This window comes from Patella vulgata, chromosome 1, assembly GCF_932274485.2.
Source record: "Patella vulgata chromosome 1, xgPatVulg1.2, whole genome shotgun sequence".
NCBI classification, from domain to species: domain Eukaryota; kingdom Metazoa; phylum Mollusca; class Gastropoda; family Patellidae; genus Patella; species Patella vulgata.
The window spans coordinates 89,648,186-89,660,281 of record NC_065879.2 but is presented as its reverse complement, the minus strand read 5'-3'; the positions used below and the strand labels follow the sequence as shown (position 1 = coordinate 89,660,281).

The window sequence follows — 12,096 nt, the reverse complement described above, 5'->3', positions numbered from 1 at the left end:
AGAGTGATTCTGCAAAATAGTGCATTTTTCTTTTGTTAGTTTTCTGTGTATATTAGTTATTTCTATATGTCTCACAAATCACTTGTAGTGTGATTTTGTAGCACTTTTCAGTTTTTGAAATTGTTTCAATTTAGTGCATAATTAATCTTAGTGCTTGGTTTGGATGTTATTAAATTTAGATATTATTTGAATTATATATTTTGGAGTATGGGGTAGGGATACTGTGTACATATCTTTATATTCTCAGTTCTTGTTTTGGGGTAAAGAATAATTTATATAGCTATTTTATATTTTGCGATAGGTAAAGTGTGTGGGGTTAAGAACAATTTAAATAGCTATGTTATATTTTGTGATGGGTAAAGTGGGGTGTGTGTGTGTATGTGTGTGTGTGGGTCATTATATATAACACAATATAATTAGTATTAGAATTCTCTGTTTTTCTGTTAACATTTCAAATATCTATTTAGTTTTGATGTATTAATTTACTTTTTCCTATGATTTTATGAATAAATAATGATCTTACAAAAACAAAAACAAATTTTGTTTCCTTCTTTTATCAAACTGTACAGGTCTAACAGAGCAAAGAGATGGGTCCTGCATAAAAAGGTTGCTATACTGTATATAAATTGGGGAAAAACACAACACAAGTTTTTGTGGATGGTTATACACAAGTTTGTATGAAACCACACAAGTTTCAGAAATTTTAACACAAGTTTCAGAAATTTCAACACAAGTTTCAAAAATTTCAACACAAGTTTCAAAAATTTCAACACAAGTATTGTGTAGATTTTCACACAAGTTTCAACACAAGTTTGTGTTGTTTGATAAATTTTAACACAAGTTTTGTGTTGTTTCAACATTTAACACAAGTTTTGTGTTGTTTCAACACAAGTTTGTGTTGTTAAATAGAGACACCTTACTTGTGTTGAAAACAACACAAGTTTGTGTTGTTTCAACACAAGTTTTTTTTTCAGTGTAGGAAACATTTTCATACCTACATCAAACAAAAGCGTATGGTCCCTGGAGTAATTATTGAGAAAAATCTACCCTTTTTCCCAAACAGGACCGTGGCAATGCTGAGAACAAGAATGCATAATATATTGAAAGGAATGCTTCAATTATTTTAAGGTCATTTAAACAAGTATTATGTAAGAATTTGTTAACATGACAAGACCATAATCAGGCCCCTAGTTCACAAAGCATTCTCAGGCTTAAGTTGAGAATTTACTCAACTTTCAATCACTGTTTATGAGAAATATCTTTGATCCAGAAACACAAAACTTTGCACATAGTTTCTTTTTTAGGTATTTGATACGTTAAGACAACAAAAGTTTTATAAAGGTCTATATTTTAGTTAAAATAAGGAGAACAATTCTGAGTTATTCTCAACATAAGTCTGAGAATGCTTTGTGAACTTTGTGAACTAGGGGCCAGGTCTTGACGCCATCAGATGGATCAGATTTTACGTATAGATTAATGATTTAATTTAAAAATGGAGAAGTGAGGCTCCGCGTCAAACAACCAGGGCACACATCTTTTCAAACCTTCAAGGGCTAATTTCATTTGAATGAAATGTTCAATATATTCATTTTGCATTATCTCTTTTTCTAAATCTTACATAATGTATCAGCAAATAAAGAACCTTTTTGTTATACGCACATATAAAATATGCAAGAATAATTTCATACAGACACAACCTCTGGCAACTTGAAAGCAATTGTTCGCAAATAATTTAAATACAATTGTCTATAAGTTGACTCCCTATTTGCATGTATCCGAAATTGCATTTGCAGTGTATATGTATGTGTGTGAGAGAGAGAGAGGGAGAGGGAGAGGGGGGGGGGGAAAGAGAGGGAGATGGGGTTTAATGTCTACTCGACACAAACTAGGTCATTTCGGGACTAACATATGATTTAATTTTACTTCAATAATTCGCTTGCGCGTAGGGGTCTTTAGCAGTGAGAGGAAACCGGAGGACCCAGAGAAAACCCACGAGGTTGGACAGGCGATCCTTCTCCTTGTCACGTACAACCGGGGTTGAGAGAGAGAAATAGGGTTTAATGTCCAATCTGACACCAATTAGGTCATTTCAGGACTAACATGGTGCAATTTTATTTCAATAATCCTCTCGCTTATAGGAGTCTTTTGTATTAGGAAGAAACCAGAAACCGCTTCGACTGGACATGTTATATGGGCATTAAAGTTTCAAATCTATGTAATCAAAGGACGGGTGATCCATATCAGTAACTTTAAAACTCTTTTGGGCATATGTGGGGTTTAAGTCGTTAACCTGTTCAAATTATTAAATTCTAGCATGATGCTAAGAGCTTAAATTTGATGGCCTAAAACATCCGTGGAGTCATGCTGGTTAATTTGTTGCCACATCCGTGGGGTTGACAGCGTTCAGGAGCACAAAAGGTCTGCCTATTAATTTTATTCGTGCAAACCAGTGAGGTGATACAATATTTACATAGAAATAGAAGATCGATGTTTTGTCATATATAGTGTAACCAATATATACATTATACTGTTATAATCAATATGATACTGTTTATTAGTCGTGTTTATGTTCTTATGATTTGAATTTTTAAATGCAATATTTGTGAACAGCCAGAAGGAATAAATGTCTCTTATAGATACATTATGCTGGCTGGTATTTGCACGGTAGGCTAGCCATTGGGACTGCGGCCAATAAACAGCGATCAAATCACTGACATTGGCAAGCTACGTTCCGATGTCATAGAACCTCCTATCACGAAAGAGGTTTTTACTCGTTGTTTCAGAGAGTACGGCAATCTAGGATTGTCCGAAAAAGACAAGTTGCAGATTCAAGAATAAGTACGGCGAATGCTGTCCGCCAGAAAAAGTAAAGACACTTGCAGATTCAAGAACCAGTACGGCGAATGCTATTCGCCCAAAAAGTAAAGACACTTTTAGAGTACGGTGAACGATGTTCACCCGAAAAAGGACAGTTAACAGAAATAAACACATTGAAGCTGTAAATACTGATATATATATATATATATTGAAAGTTTTTGTTACATAAAGATTTGAAAACTGAACGAGTCTGTCTTATTCCTACGGTGAAGCTTATCTTAATTTTAGCAAAGCACCGTTACTGACCACTTTTTAGGTCGTTACACAACCTTCCGAAGTTCCGTTCAGAGGCGGATCCAAGGGGGGCGCGCGCCTAATTTTTGACAGTGCCCTTTTTTACTACTATAAATGTCTTTTCTCAGACCCAAATATATCCGTTCCCAACCCGTTGCAGGGATCCCAAATGACTCAAACCATCGACCAGTCTGGTCTAATTAATGCTTCCACTTTCAAACGAATTCTTGTTTAGCTGACGTTGCCCTAATCCTATATAGAATGACTATAGACCGACATCAATGATAGCATCTTGTGGAATCGGCGGTATATACACTCATACCCATCACCGACGCACATGAGTGCAAATTGATGTAGCATTCTTTCATGTGTGGACAGAACAGTATATGTTACAAGGCTTAAATAGTGAAGTGGCTAGGGAATAGATTCGTCTTTTTTCCCATCATAATGCCTCGCTCGCCTTGACAATTTTTGAGTCGCATGTTCAACTTGCTTTTTTGCTCGACTTTAAGGCTCTTTTTCAACGATTTCCGAACGTTTACTTAGAGGAAAATATCAGCCAAATAGCTGTTGGAACGGCTACAGATGCAAGGAAATGACGGTTAATTTTCTTGGGCCCCCCTCTCCATCCCCCTCTCAGCGGCCTGCCCCGTCTCCGCGGTCAGTGCCCGCGCCCGCATTTTGCGCCCCCCCCCCGTTTAAAATTCCTAGATCCGCCCCTGCCGTTTACCGGTGGCTCGTGATCAGCCAGGAATTGATCACTGGTGGCAGAGATACCAAGCTCCCCATACCCCAAACGTGGTTATCCCTTCAAGGAAACGTTACACTACTTTCTGTTTCAGATTGATCAGTATTAATCCACTGTCTAAAAGGCCTACACTAACAATCACTGTGATAACTAGTGGATAACTATAATATACTCTCTTTATACTCACGGTGTTAATTAGCTGAAACAGTTTAATTCCTAATTAAAACCTCAAGCAACCAATCTTCTACCAAATTATTACCTTCCGCATTTATGTTTAAGAGAAACACACCTAATCACGTGACGCCATATACGTCATCGAAGCGTAATTCATTCGGTGTGCATTGTTATCTTTAAAAGTATATAGGTGTCATTCAGTATTTGTTAAGTATCATCCAAACCAGATTTCGTTTCATTTCATTCCCAATAAAACTTAAATTCCAATTTAAATACATTGTTACCCGAATCCGATATGTATTGACAGTTTATAAATATATATGCAACTTTTATTTCGGATTATCCATATTTTTAATTTTTCTCCAAAGCGATGTTCACAATAAGTGCAATGAATTTTTTCCCGGTGTACCGAGTGTTCTGCAATATCGGGAAAGCCTAGGGCCTGTTTAACGAAATTTTAACTAAGATAAAATCCAAATTTTAGTAATTTGATTGAATAATATTAGGTTGATTTTAGTGCTTAGCCAATCAAAATTGAAGTATTTAATAAAATTTGGATTTTATCTTTAGTTTCTATTAAAATACATGTCACATAATTAATGCAGTGGTTCAGTTTATTTCAGTTGTCTCCCATTAACCGTAATGACTGTCGCGATCAGAGAGAGAGAGAGAGATTGGGTTTAACGTCCACTCGACACAAACTAGGTCATTTCGGGACTAACACATGGTTCAATTTTATTTCAATAATTCACTTGCGCGTAGGGGTCTTTAGCAGTTGGAGGAAACCGGGGGACCCGGAGAAAACCCACGAGGCTGGACAAGCTACCCTACTCCTTGTCACGTACAACAGGGGAATCGAAACTACGCCAGTCGACTCATTTGCCGCTGTCTGGGCAAAATTTCCCTCATAGCACACTGTATGGCGTATGCCCGTCTTCATTAGCCCAGTTCGGCGCAGAACAGTAGGACGTTAAACCCCATTTCATTTCATTTCATTTTTAGTGATCCTGAATCTGACGATGGTTAGTTGCCGTTTTTCTTTTATGTATATTGCACATTTTTTTTAGGTCAGATGTCTAATCAATTTATTTATTGTGCAGTTCTCTTTTATAAAATAATAAGTAGTGGCGTAGTTCCGTAGTGTTGAGCACCATGGTACCTAAATTGACAGATTGGCAGCCTTTCACCTTTTCATGGAGTTAGTTAAAAATACATTATGCAAGAGCTAAATCTGTCTATTGTAGGTCTGTCTTTAGGCCTGAAATGTTATATAAACTATTAATCAGACATTAATTAAGGTATCAAGACCATAATCAACTCTCGATGTCAACGCTAGCCTGCGATATTTGTTGGATTATGATCCGATTTGCTGCATAACTTTCCTTCTCGATTTGACGATTAAATGGATAATCGAGACTATGATTTTTGTCGTACCGACTTTAGTAATGATGACCGAGGCTATGCGGAACTTTCGATCGCTTATTTTTCGGTTCATAGTGGATCAATTTGACTGAAATTTTCAGCAAATTGCCTTCACATTATCTAGTTTTTAACTATTATAGCGAGAACTGCCAACTCGTTATCTAATCTCCCATAATGTATCTTTAATAAAGGCACAAATATTATCTATTCATGGACATCATAATATTAGAAAATCTTGTTTATTGGCCAATTTTGTATTGGGTCATGTAGCAGTCATGTGTAAGATTTTGAAAGCACTAGAAAAAAATCTTGTAGGTAAATCTGTCGGTCTAATGTTATAAAATCTTTTTTGTGCAGGTTTGTGATGTCAAGCTAAAAATCAGGAGAAAGAGATGGTCCACGAAGGAAGTGGATTTATTTAGGAAACATTTTCATACCTACATCAAACAAAAGCGTATGGTCCCTGGAGTAATTATTGAGAAAAATCTACCCTTTTTCCCAAACAGGACTGTGGCAATGCTGAGAACAAGAATGCATAATATATTGAAAGGAATGCTTCAATTATTTTAAGGTCATTTAAACAAGTATTATGTAAGAATTTGTTAACATGACAAGACCATAATCAGGCCCCTAGTTCACAAAGCATTCTCAGGCTTAAGTTGAGAATTTACTCAACTTTCAATCACTGTTCATGAGAAATATCTTTGATCCAGAAACACAAAACTTTGCACATAGTTTCTTTTTGAGGTATTTGATACATTAAGACAACAAAAGTTTTATAAAGGTCTATATTTTAGTTAAAATAAGGAGAACAATTTTGAGTAATTCTCAACTTAAGTCTGAGAATGCTTGGGGCCAGGTCTTGATGCCATCAGATGGATCAGATTTTACGTATAGATTAATGATTTAATTTAACAAGAGCATCGCTAACGCAGCAATATACGTCCACATTCCTGTTTTGTTTGATATGGTCCAGTTTGCACTGAGGGTCTGTGAAATAAAACTGGGTTGTAGGACTGCTATCAGTTTAACATTTCATTCACATTAAATTTATATTTTAAATCAATCGATGTCTTTATTCTAAAAGCATGACGTTTCGAATAGGTAGGATCTGTTAAGAATTGCGGCCTGTAGGCAAAACACAAGACACACAAACATTAGGCGTGGCTCTGTCCCAAGGGGTCGAGCATGCACCAAAAATAATAATAGAGGTCAGCCTTAGGATTAAGGAATAAGTATAAAAAAGTAGCCTTAGGCTATAAGGAATAAGTATAAAAAAGTTTTCAAGATGATCGATTAAGAAATGCGGTCTGCAAGTGACACACAGACATAAAATAAGAAAATGGGCGTAGCTCTGCCCCTGGGGGTTGGGTATTCACCACAAATAATAGGGATGTTCCTTAGGATAGAAGGAATATGTATGCTAAGTTTCAAGGTGATACGATAAGAAATGCGATCTGTAGATGACAAACAAATAAATAAATATAAGGGATGGGCGTGGCTATGCCCCTGGCGGTTGGGCATGCACCAAAAACAATAGGGATCATCGTTAGGTATAAGCAATTCATATGAAAATTTTTCAAGACGATTGATTAAGAATTGTGGCCTGTAGGTGACACACAGACATAAAAAGAAAAGAAAATGGGCGTGGCTCTGCCCCTGGGGGGTAAAAAAATAAAGCAATTCATATGAAAAAATTTCAAGACGATTGATTAAGAATTGTGGCCTATAGGCGACACACAGACATAAAAAGAAAAGAAAATGGGCGTGGCTCTGCCCCTGAGGGTCGGGCATGCACCCCAAACGATAGGGATGTTCCTTAGGGTACAAAGAATAAGTATGCATAGTTTCAAGATGATACGTTAAGAAATGCGGTCTGTAGATGACAAACAAATAAATAAATATAAGGAATAAGTATGCATAGTTTCAAGATGATATGTTAAGAAATATGGCCTGTAGACGACAAACAAATACAAAAATGGGCGTGGCTCTGCCCCTGGGGGTCGGGCATGCACCAAAAACAATAGGGATCTTCCTTGGGGTATAAGGAATAAGTATACCAAGTTTGAAGAAAATCCAGTAAGAATTGCGCCCTGTAGGCGACACAAAGACACACGAAAAGAAAATGGGAAATGGGCGTGGCTCTGCCCCTGGGGGTTGGGCATGTACCCCAAACGATAGGGATGTTCCTTAGGGTACAAAGAATGTGTATGCAAGATTATAAGTTAAGAAATGTGGCCTGTAGACGACAAACAAACAAATACTAGAAATGGGCGTGGCTCTGCCCCTGGGGGTCGGGCATGCACCAAAAACAATAGGGATCTTCCTTGGGGTATAAGGAATAAGTATACCAAGTTTGAAGAAAATCCAGTAAGAATTGCGCCCTGTAGGCGACACAAAGACACACGAAAAGAAAATGGGCGTGGCTCTGCCCCTGGGGGTTGGGCATGCACCCCAAACGATAGGGATGTTCCTTAGGGTACAAAGAATGTGTATGCAAAGTTTCAAGATTATTAGTTAAGAAATGTGGCCTGTAGACGACAAACAAACAAATACTAGAAATGGGCGTGGCTCTGCCCCGGGGGGTCGGGCATGCACCAAAAACAATAGGGATCTTCCTTGGGGTATAAGGAATAAGTATACCAAGTTTGAAGAAAATCCATGAAGAATTGCGCCCTGTAGGCGAACCACAGACACACACACACACACACACACACACACACACACACACACATACATACATACACACACACACACACACAGACAGGGGCGACGGCATAATACGTTCACATTATGAATGTGGACGTATAAAAATGGAGAAGTGAGGCTCCGCGTCAAACAACCAGGGCACACATCTTTTCAAACCTTCAAGGGCTAATTTCATTTGAATGAAATGTTCAATATATTCATTTTGCATTATCTCTTTTTCTAAATCTTACATAATGTATCAGCAAATAAAGAACCTTTTGCAAACAAGAACTGTTTTTTTGTTATACGCACATATAAAATATGCAAGAATAATTTCATACAGACACAACCTCTGGCAACTTGAAAGCAATTGTTCGCAAATAATGTAAATACAATTGTCTATAAATTGACTCCCTATTTGCATGTATCCGAAATTGCATTTGCAGTGTATATGTATGTGTGTGAGAGAGAGAGAGAGAGAGAGAGAGAGAGGGGGGGAAAGAGAGGGAGATGGGGTTTAATGTCTACTCGACACAAACTAGGTCATTTCGGGACTAACATATGATTTAATTTTACTTCAATAATTCGCTTGCGCGTAGGGGTCTTTAGCAGTGAGAGGAAACCGGAGGACCCAGAGAAAACCCACGAGGTTGGACAGGCGACCCTACTCCTTGTCACGTACAACCGGGGTTGAGAGAGAGAAATAGGGTTTAATGTCCAATCTGACACCAATTAGGTCATTTCAGGACTAACATGGTGCAATTTTATTTCAATAATCCTCTCGCTTATAGGAGTCTTTTGTATTAGGAAGAAACCAGAAACCGCTTCGACTGGACATGTTATATGGGCATTAAAGTTTCAAATCTATGTAATCAAAGGACGGGTGATCCATATCAGTGACTTTAAAACTCTGTTGGGCATATGTGGGGTTTAAGTCGTTAACCTGTTCAAATTATTAAATTCTAGCATGATGCTAAGAGCTTAAATTTGATGGCCTAAAACATCCGTGGAGTCATGCTGGTTAATTTGTTGCCACATCCGTGGGAGTGGAGGTCGCCGACGAAGCATTATTCGCCTGTGGCGCAGGCCCAATTCGCCTTGTGAAATCCGACAAAGAATGTCTGCAAAAGTTGCATTCTGGGCATGTTATATAGGCACTAAACCCTTTGTTATCAAAGGACAGACAACCTATATAGTATCATATCAGTGTCTTTTTGGGCATATGGCATCAATGTGGGCCTTAAACTGTTAACCTATTCAAATTATTAAATATTATGCAAACTGGGCAGTGTCAAGTGGGGCGTTTTTGGTATTAGAGACTATATATAGATAGTGTAAGTATATATCGATTAAGGCCAAAGTCCCACATTTACCGCTAAATTTAATAATTTGAACACGTTAACGGCTTAAACCCCACATTGACGCTATATACCCAATATATCTCTTAATTAATAGTAATAAATAGTATATACAGTTATAAACTCGTTGTATATTATCATTAATACAGTCTACCATGGGCATAGTGATCTCCTGTAATTATATAAAGACAAATATATAAATACATATAATTAAAGAAATAATAAACACAGAGAGAGAGAGAGAGAGAGAGAGAGAGCATATGGTTCAATGTAATTTCAATAGTTCGCTAGCGCGTAGAGGTCTCCTTCAACATTGGTACGTACAAGCGGGAAATCGAAACAGCGCCACTTGACTCAATGATAGACCTGATGATTTAACTCAAATTAGTAAATAAAGAAATAGTAAGTAAATAAAGAAAGAAATAGTAAGTAAATAAATAAGTGAAGCAATATTAAGTAAATAAATAAGTAAATAATGAATAAAATACTCAGTAGATAACTAAGTAAATGAAGAAATACTAAGTAAATAAGTATAGAAAGAAATACTAATTAAGTAAAAAAGAAATATTAAGTAAGTAAAAAAACGATATACTAAGTAAATAAATAAAGAAATACTAAGTAAGTAAATTAGTAAATAAAGACATACTAAGTAAATAAATAAAGAAATACTAAGTAAGTAAATAAAGAAATACTAAGTAAGTAAGTAAATAAATAAAGAAATACTAAGTAAGTAAATTAGTAAATAAAGAAACACTAAGTAAATAAATAAAGAAATACTAAGTAAGTAAATAAAGAAATACTAAGTAAGTAAATAAAGAAATACTAAGTAAGTAAAGAAATAATAAGTAAATAAATTAGTAAATAAAGAAATACTAAGTAAGTAAATAAAGAAATACTAAGTAAGTAAATAAAGAAATACTAAGTAAGTAAAGAAATACTAAGTAAATAAATTAGTAAATAAAGAAATACTAAGTAAATAAAGAAAGAAATACTAAGTAAAAAAGAAGAAGAAATACTAAGTAAGTAAATAAATAAATTCCAAGTAAGTAAATAAAGAAATACTCAGTGAATAAATAATTTTAAAAAGAAATACTAACTAAATATAAGTAAAAACGATATACTAAATCAGTAAAGAAAGAAAAACTAATTAAGTAAGTAAAGAAAGAAAAACTAATTAAGTAAGTAAAGAAAGAAATACTAACTAATTAAATAAAGAAATACTAAGTGGATAAACAAGTAAATAAAGAAATACTAACTAATTAAATTAATTACTAATTAAAGATACATTATGGGAGATTTTTATAGAGAGTTGGCCATTCTTGCTATAACAGTTCAAAAGTAGACGATGGAAGAAGAATATATTGAAAATTTCAGTCAAATTACTTTATTCTGAACAAAGTTATCATCGTTGTAATATTTGACTAGAAATGGTAGTCAAATATATCTTCACCTTGGTCGATCGTTTGATTGACAGGCGTTAACTCCACCTACATAATCTCGATTATCAAGTAACGTTTTCAATGGCTTGAGACGGGGTTGCAGTTCAATTCGTATCACATTTATTTTTACTACAAATTAAAAATAAGACTTTTATTATATAGATGAGAAGCGAAAGTTTGAAAGGAATGGACCAAATCAATGAGGCATAATTATAGCCGACTTCTTGTTAGCCTGCGTGTACTCTTGTACTGTAAGGTGACTACGTGACTCCCTAAGCAGACAAATAGGAAACACTACAGTGATCCAATGGGGCTGCAATTCAACTGGGGTGATGTTAGCTGCGATGTTTATCAATTTCCATAATTTTTCCGTAAACGCAAGTGACAAAAGAGCGTATAATACCAACATCCAAACTCTCATTTTAACCACAACTGAACATAATATCAAGGCCGTATATATCAAACTTTCAATCAAATTGACTGACATGCGGCATCGCTAAACAGCGGCCTCGCTTCGTACATTCTATCATTTAGACTCGATCTAACTGATGACGTCAACATAACGGTTAATAATCTCCGCATGGGGCGCCATTTTTGATTTAATCAATCAGTGAAATCCTATTTAAATCCAAGCTGTAGCCGAGCCATCCGTAGGTCTACAGAGTTGATTTTGGGCTTGTTGTTTAAATAAAGATCTAATTTATAATTTCTATAACATCTGAAGCCTAAATTAAGACTTGCAATAATCAGATTTAGCTCTTGCATAATGTATGTTTAAGTAACTAAATAAAGAAATACTAAGTGAATAAATTAGTAAATAAAGAAATTTTAAGTAAATAAAGAAAAACACGTTTTCACTTTAAATATCATCCAAAATCTTCGACATTGAAACACGAATTATTTGTCAATTTAAATCAATATTGATGTTGTAATCATACCGGGAAAAGATAGGCTTCTGATATCTAATATTTAAAACAAAAAAAACATTTTACCATTGATAGACGAATCGTGTACCATAATGCGTTTTAGCGCCATTTGTAACAAGGGACTCGAAGAACGAAGCTAGACATATTCCACGAGTCATGTAAAACGCTGACGACATATTCTTATCTGGAGAGCATGCGGAATAAATACTATTGGTGTAGACTGGAAAAAC

General features: G+C 35.6%; 1 protein-coding gene across 2 annotated transcripts in view; it reads right to left on the bottom strand.

Annotated features, from left to right (window-relative positions):
• Window positions 1-12,096, bottom strand: part of LOC126808841 (protocadherin gamma-B7) — a 53,797-nt gene that overhangs the window by 26,108 nt on the left and 15,593 nt on the right. The window contains exon 13 of one of the 2 annotated variants that reach the window (XM_050533867.2): window positions 8,361-9,673. The exons of the other annotated variant lie outside the window; for it this stretch is intronic. The gene's annotated coding sequence lies outside the window, so the exon portion shown is untranslated. Of the gene's footprint in view, window positions 1-8,360; window positions 9,674-12,096 lie in introns of those variants that run through there. 2 annotated transcript variants of the gene reach the window in all.